Source organism: Diplotaxodon limnothrissa, linkage group LG23, assembly GCF_057381915.1.
Source record: "Diplotaxodon limnothrissa isolate DT_005_m linkage group LG23, D_limnothrissa_male_GT1.1, whole genome shotgun sequence".
Taxonomy (NCBI): domain Eukaryota; kingdom Metazoa; phylum Chordata; class Actinopteri; order Cichliformes; family Cichlidae; genus Diplotaxodon; species Diplotaxodon limnothrissa.
In genome coordinates, this window is record NC_140617.1 from 18,726,958 (window position 1) to 18,735,667 (window position 8,710).

Genomic DNA, 8,710 nt, shown 5'->3' on the forward strand with positions numbered 1-8,710 from the left:
TGTTTGTACCAGAAGAGAGGGGGAAGTTATTGGTGTAGACGCACGTCAGCAGGACATTTTCTCCCACCAAACCATGGACCGAACCACTCACTGTGACATATCAAACACAATAGTTGTACATACACTGACTTCACAGGCAGTCCAGCAGTGATGTAGGTGAGCTGCCTATCAAGAAAGACTAAACTGTGAAGTCAGAAGTAAGAGGAGGGTTACAAACCAGGACCTCACCTAGATCTGATCTTGAGTCTAAGAAGCAGGTGCAGTTCACTAAAACAACACTGTAGAGAAAAACAAATGTACAATATAAATCATCTGATAGGAAGGTCAAGCAATCATGCTTTCAACTGTAGCAAAAAGAACGTCCACAGAGCTCACAGTTTGAGTATAAGTGTAACAGTGTCACAGTTTGCGGGGCAAGCCATGTGTAAATTAAACAAATAAATAGTAGTGAATAAAATATTTTGATTCGCAAATCTCATTAACTCTTATTTTAATCACAATAGAATCCAGAAAATATATCAAAGGTTTAAACTGAGAAAATGAGCTTTAGTGCAGAGAAGCAGCGTTTCTGGATAATGTTCACATACAGCTTCTTCTCTCCACGATGATGAGTTTTAATGCTTTTGTGGAAGACCAGGGTAAGCTGTGTTCACAGACAGTTATTTCTGAAAGCGTTCCAATACTGATTTCTAACCATGTCATTTGGACAGAGTTTTCTTCAGATTCTCTGAATCTTTTGGCGATATTATGTACTGTGATAATAAATTTATACAAAATCCAATTTTTTCTATTAAATTTGATCCATGTAATTTTACATTCAGAAATCTTACGATATTGTTCCACAATTTGTAGATGCAGTTTGTTGCAGATTAGTGAACGCCTGCAGAAGATGCTCGTTTATATACCCAATCACTACCTCCCAGATACTGTCACTTAAGACTAGAAAAAACACAGTAACTAGAGAAATACAGTAAGTAAGATAATGCTTTGGCTCCTTGCTGTAATTAATAATTAACACTATAAAAACAGTGACTCTTAGCTGTAATTGTGTCTGACAGTGGGTAATAAAGCAAATTCACTCTGGAATGAATTGTTATTGATAGTAATTGGCACATCATTGAATTTAATTTCATGGAAACTGACTTTCACCATAAAACAGACACAATGCAGAGCAGTCCCAAAAGATGGCACAATAACATCATAATCTTTTGTCACATTTATGTTTTCAAGGATAATATACAATAGAGCGTTGCAAGAAAATGCCACACCCATCCAATACCAGGCTAGTGGAAAATTACAGGACTGGAAACCAGACCCAGTGCCAAATAAGGGAAAGACAAGTATATCACGGCTCCTCCGCAACATTTTAACTAATAATATTAATATTCGTGATGTGTTTTTACTGCTTCGGTGTTGTACCCTTTCTCTGTCTGGACCACTGGACAGAGAAGTCCATGGTCCCGTGCAAAACTTGAAACTTCAATCTTTTAATAATTTTTGAAAACGTATACTTTGAGTTTGCTCATCTTGTCTCACAAAAGAAAAGCTTTTTGTTACCAAAAGCTCTCAATAGAAATTCTTGTGAGTTATGATTCTTTTCCCCACACTGAGCCATTACAGCCAGTTTCAGGGTTCACCCACTTGCTGAATCAACTTTAACCCCTGACTGTACACATTTTCCTGTTTAGAGGCAAACTCACCCTCTACAATGTAGCAACAGGAAATAGAAATCTATTTTTAATTTCCTTCTTTTTCTTTATATTCAAGCTGAATTCAATTAAAATAAACAAATTAGACTTAAGTTTGTATTCCCATCTTCAAATGTTATTTTATTATTATGTTAATACAGCACAAGCTTTGTACAAAATAGAAACGTCCTCCGAAGAGATACTTTTTACTTTCTTACTTTGAGTACATTTCAGAGCCTGCAATTTTTTTACTTTTACTTGAGTAAAATCAGTCCATCAGCTTTTACTGGAGTATTTTTTAACAGTACTATCTGCACTTCTATAGATTAACTAGGTACACAATGTCTGTACTTTTGCCAATTCTGCATTTTATTCAAAGCAGCTTTATCTATAAGTTGTTTCAGAATTTTTAAAAATGCTCCTCAAGGGTTCGGGTTAATGGGTTAAAAGAGCTCAAATAGGTAAAAACTAAGAAACAGCGAGTAAGTGGCGGTCAATGTTGAGTACAATAGCTAATGCTTCTGTCAGCTAAGGGCTTTTTATTTTTTATTTTTGATGAATCTTTTCATTGTTTTCTCACCTAACTCTCACAATCATTCTCATTCATCCATTCACAAACTCCAAACTTGTTAGTGCCTGTCATGCTTTTTTCTCTTTTTTTCTCTGCTTTGCTGGTGACTGTGACTATCCAAGTAAAACTTGAATACAGTTAATCTAAAATACACTTAGAAAGCATAGACATCTTACCAAGTTCACTGTCTTCCAGCACTCTCAGTAATGCCTCGCATAAAAAGAAAGATGGAATGGACTCAGTGCTGTTATCTCTAACAAGGAAGAGACCAATAGGATCATGGGGAAATAAAATGAACCATAAAATGTAAATGAAATGAAGAGGGACAGCCTACTATTCATGCTATAGCCATCACCTGGTGTTACAGCCGAACTGAGTGAACTGGTGAAATGAAATAAAGAACACCATTGTTGTTGTTTTTTGTAATTTTAGTTTCGTACATACTGCAGGTGTCTGGAAGTTTTGGTTGCCCTACCTAAGCATCTACCTAGCTAAAGCTAAGCAAACATAAAGGAAGTAACTTTTTTCAAGTAGCAGATAAATTGTAAAAGCAACGTTTCTATCAGTTCAAAAAAAAAAACAAAACATCAGTGAACACACAAACTGTGTGTGTGCAGTTTGTCATATGTCAGATATTGGGTGTGTGCATGTGACATCATGTTTTTTCATATTGTTACACATGCAGCTAAACAAACTGAGGTGAACTAACTATGTTATTTAAAGCTTGCATGGAAATCCTCTGCAAGTTAGTGCAGGATAAACAGGTTAGTTTGTTAGTTAGTTTGCTGCAAAATCAGCCTCTACAATAAAGACAACAGAAAATAGATATATATTTTATTTTCCTTCTTTTTCTTCACATTCAAGCTGATTATAATCAGAATTAGAAGTATTAAAAAAAATATACTAAAGTTTGTATTCCCATCTACTGATATTATTGTATCATTATGTTAACATAGCACAAGGTTCAGTTAGCTTTGCACAAAAATAGATGCTCACTCAAAAGCAGAATTTGTCAGCCATGATCATATGACATTAAAGTATCCAGATTACAAATGCAATGTCGATGACTTTTGGGGTGACTGTGGGTTTGTGCTCCACCCCACGGCTGTATGTTTCCCGATTTATGAAATCCTGGAAACACCCCTGCTTATACCTTCTTTTTTCTCCAATTTCCCTTTATCTTTTTGTGTTTTAATAATTGAATATGTTCATTTTGTGTGATAAATATTTTGTGTGTGTGCATGCTTTCAGAGATATTGGGTTTCTGTTCACAGTCACTGCACTGATTGAAGGCAGAATAAATAACATGAAAACTTTCAACCTGGCAGCTGTGTAAGGTGAGCGATTCTCTAAAAGATACACGCAGACATCATCAAACTGGGGCTCTTGTAGAGATGTTACCCCAGAATTGATAGTTTCTCTTCATATCTTCATTTTTGCTCCATGGATAGATGATCCAATTTGTCTTGGCCTGAGGCAGGTGAACAAAAACAAAACTTTTGTCCAGCAGTACGACTGACTGTCCACTACTGGGAGTCTGATGTTTTGCTCACCAGGGTAGCAAGTCGGTCACGTGACTGTATACTGTATGATGAGATAAGTTCATATTGCTTGAATGTGTTGTTACAGTAAACAAGAGCAGAATAAATGAAAACAAACTCAACAAAAACCTCTCAGCTTTGAAATGAAAATACACCAGAATGTATCAAAAATGAATCAGATGTGCAAATATCACATTATTATGAACAAGAGCAGCTTAAAGAACCCCCAGAAAACCCCGAAAGACATTTCAAAGAAATACATTTAAACTTCTTGAACATCACATTGTAATACCATGGCCCTTGTAACCCACTGTTTATTTCTGGCCACTAGCTCCCACAAGATTTGGGTTGGGTCCTGTAGGATGCCAGATGCCAATGCTGGGCTCTACCACAGAACTCCAGGTGTGTTTAACTCCTACTTCATATGCAAATTTCAGAGGTGAAATGAAACCCTGCCCTCCTACGTACACACTGGCAGTCTCAAAAAAATGATTAACGATTTTTTTTGCACTAGCAGCAGTAGTGAATGACAGTACCGACCAGTCTGTGTTGGAAACCGTGCTTCATTAAGAGTTAATGAGAAAGATCAGAAATGTGAGGTTTGTAGTGAGATGCAGGTGGCCCGGCATTGACTTGATGTCTCCAGATGAAGGTCCAGAAAAATTCGTCTCAGGTTTGGAGACACATTTATCTGCAATAAGATAAACCACATGAGGCAGTAGCTTTGATATCACTTCTTTTTCTTGCATCCTATACATCTTCTAATGATATAATGTGGCATAGGATTCAGAATGAAAAGAAACTTCTGAATTATTAATCCAAGCAGTTTTTCACACTGGGAAGATGCTTCTTTATTGACTGTAAGAACCAGAAGAGTTTTGAGTGCTATAAGATTATATGCTGTTTGTGGGGAGTGTGATCGGTAGGAGTTCTAATTTAACTGTATTGTTTGAGCACATTAACTAAACCACATGCCATAGATGGGAAAATGTTGCTTACATCGCTTCACTGAAATTGGATATTCTCCAACTATAAGATCTCTGATGGTTGTTTGACATCATTTATTATGCCTGCCTGGATGTTTTGTTTGACCACAGTGATACGAGCACACTGAGCTGTGGGAGGAGTCTGAGTGCGACCAACCTGACACAGTGACCTCGATGACCTTGAAGTCCATCTGTGGGATGATGCACTTATAGAAATTGCTGTCTGATATCTGGATGCTCTTCAGGAGGACAGAGACGTTTCCCTCTATGTACAGATGAGGAAAGCTCTGAACCTGCCCTCTAAAAGTCTGATGTTGAAAGCAAACATCTGTGTTGCCATCAGTGATGTCCAACAGGATTCTGCCTTCTCTGTCCTCCCAAAGAACCTCAAACCTCTGAGATAAACGCTGCAGCTCGGAGCAGATGCAGGGCAGCAGGACGTCATGTCCAGCCGGAGTGCAGACATCCAGAATGCTCACTGACAGATACACAATGTGTGTAACAGGAATAGGACGATATATAAAAGCATGGCTCAGTGTGAGCTACACATGAGATAATGTTTAGCAAAGCCCCTCACAGATCCCAGTCTGATCTCTCTGTTCTGAAAACATCAAACACACTGATCACTGCAGACGTCTGCGGGGGATTTAAACCCTTCCAGTGATTGAGAACGAAAAGGAACACAGAGGAAGACTCACCTTTGTCAAAGCTGATGATGAAGATGGTGAAGAGGACAGCGGGGCTGTAAAGCAAAGATATAATGTGTCAACACACGACTGCAAATATATCTCAGTGAGAGCAGGTGAACTACAGGCCTCTCCCCAGTCTCTGAATACTGCAGTTTGGCTGAACAGGGCACAGATACAGGCCACTTTAAACTCTCAGCAGACCACAGGTGAGGCAGCGTTTTAGCTGCAGACATTAAATTGGATATGTTTGAAAAGACCCGAGGAACTCACAGACAGCGCATACAAATAGAGAACAGGCTCTGGTGATTCTGCAACTTTGCAGTCACTGTGTTTTCCATGCTCCCCTCCGACTGCAGCTAGCTACAAAGTGATCAATCCTAGCTATTTTGTCAGCCTTCCTGGTGCTGCCCACTGAACTCACTGCATTTCCTGTGCAGCAGAGCCGCAGACCACACCCTGCAGCACACCCAAGGATTTGTGTGGCAGTTTCACTTTTTTTGCCATGAACGAACACAAATTATATTCTGACATCTTGAGATTACAACTAATTCAAAACTCTGCCATTCATTTGTCCCATTGGAGCTTAGTAAGGCATCATATGCCCTGTCGGATACTAATATCACACAAAGTTGCTTGACTGGGCAAAAATGGGCAACTCTTATAACCTGGTAGGAAACACAAAGAATAATAAATTTCAAGTGTTGAGTTTACAACAAAAGCCTCAATTGTGTCATTTATTACAGTAAATCACAACGAAAGAGCATTTTAAAAAAGGCATTTTAATAAGTTTCAACCAGAAGTGGCTGTGATGGAGCCAAGTGGTACAACTGGATGCATATAATTATTATATTTCTACATATACAATTATAGTATTGATATATTTAAGCAGCTGAAGTTGGAGCAAAAAGTTAAAAAAAATAAAAGCATGTGAACTAGACAGAAATGGCCATCATAGAGGGTTAAATCATATTTGATCAGAGACTGAAGCTTTGAGCAACACCTAGTGGCCGTATGACACCGCCGCTCCAATACAAGCTTCGTAATTAAAGGTCCATCGTCCATGAACCACTGCTTTAAATCGTCTTCAGTGCAGAAAAATGCATGTGACCAAGGGCGTCACATGATTGGATCAACACTATCAAATGGTCCAAACCATTTGATAGTGTTACGTAACGTGTGAGATGCGTGTGAACGTGTTTTTGAAAGCAGGAGAAAAGAAACTAAAAACTGTTTCCACAGGCACGCCTTCTTCCAACCACTGCTTTACACAAGTTTATAGATCCATCTTTGCAAAACTGTATTTATATCATTTGCATAAGCCCAAGTTACAGCCAGCACTTTGTTACAGACACATTCTTCTGCTGTCTCCTATTTCACCACTAGATGTCGCTGAAACTGAGCTTTGAATGAATGAAGTGGTTCAATACTGGTGCATTTCTTCATTTGGGCATCACAAGTTACACCCAAAGCCATCAAGCTGCTGTTGAACTCCAAGTTTAAGGAACACGTATCCCCAACAATATGTCACTGCTGCACCACTAACTTATCCAAAGAGTGTCCATCAGTCTTGAACAAGCTCTGCTTCTGCCCTGTGCTCTGCTACTTGCACTATAGTCTCCAGTACATCAGTCCATCCACACAGAGCCACAGCCCTGAGCTTCGAATGTGGTGGAGGAAACCACGCAGAGAGCTGGCTCCAGGCTGGAAGACTGTGCTGAAACTAAAAGAGTGCTTGTGATCAAAATAAAGCCTTTTAGCACGCCAAGTGTACGCTGTGTGCATCCAGTCTCTTCACAGTGACAAAAGCATCATTTGCTGCTGGCTGACTGTCTACAGTCATAGACACAGTGACCTCAGTCCCTCCCCTCTGTACAATCTCCTTGTTGTTGTGTTCCACTTAAAATGTGTAAACATTAACGCAAGCGGGCTTCAACTATTTCAGAGCTGCTGCTGTGATTTCAGTCAAATCGAATCTTTTGATGTTTGGTTTTAGTCTTTTTCATTATTAGTGCATTTATAGCAAATGCCAGAACCCAGACTTAAGAAGCAGCATCAAGCTTGTGATAACAAATGTTTACCTAATTATAAAAAAACCAAGAGACCAAAGGTGTAATAACAGCTGTGTATTGTCTTTTATATCTGTAGAAAGTATTTAAACCCAGGGCTTTTCCGGTTCAGGAGAGACTGCTGGTCGTTTGTTCTGCGATGGCTGCTCTCGCCAAGCTTGGTTATGTTTTTTTTTATTTTTTATTAAAGGATAATAGCTACTACTCACCGTTTGTCTGCAAACTTTATTAAATGAAAACTTCCACAACACTATAAAACAGCAGGGCTGGAATGCATTGTGCAGACATAATTTTTGCAGTCCGACTTCTGCATATTGTAGCGTCAACATGGAAGACATCCGCATCACATTGTTAAGGAGAGACGAGTGTAAGAGGAAGTGTATCAGAGCATCAGTCAGCTGCTTCAGGTCCAGCAGGAGGCGAGGAATCAGAGAAAAACTCAGAGTTTGTTGCAGAAGACCTGGCAGTGAGCAGGTGAGGTTCACAGAGTCTATTGCCATGGTAACTGACTCAGAGTTAAGTAAATTCTCATTCTGGAACAGAAAACCTCAGTGTCCCTGATCTCAGGATTAACAAAGTTGTTAACTACACCTGCTTCCAGCCCAGATTAACAGATTAACTGATTGGTTGACAAGCATCTTTTTTTGTTGTTTTTCAAAGAAAGATAACTCCATCTCCACCTTCACAATGTAATTTCTAATAGTTAAAATCATCCTGGTCACAAAAGATAAATTCAAACAAAAGAGGATCCAGTTATGTTCTCTGAGGGACACCTTGAGAAAAGTTTCTTACTACATGTTCCACTTTAACAGTACAGAAAAGCCAAATATTATTTGTTCTAACTACCAAACAGTGCTCCTTAGTGTCTTGATGCATGCTCAATCGTTTATACTGCACTAAACTGCCCAGTATTTTTGTGCAACATTTGAATAACACAAAGTTAGTCTATTTAGTTTGGTTTTCAGGATGTTTCACAATAAAAAAAAAACATAATTTATTAAAACACACCAAATCCAATATGTGATTACAAATTATTACATCAGACATTTAAATGTACAGTCTTTACCTTTAAATCTAACCTCTCTTCTTTCTCTCCTGTCCTCTTTCTTATCTTATCTTATCTTGTCTTTTTCCATCTCTGAGTGAAGTTAGCGCATTCTTTTTTCGCC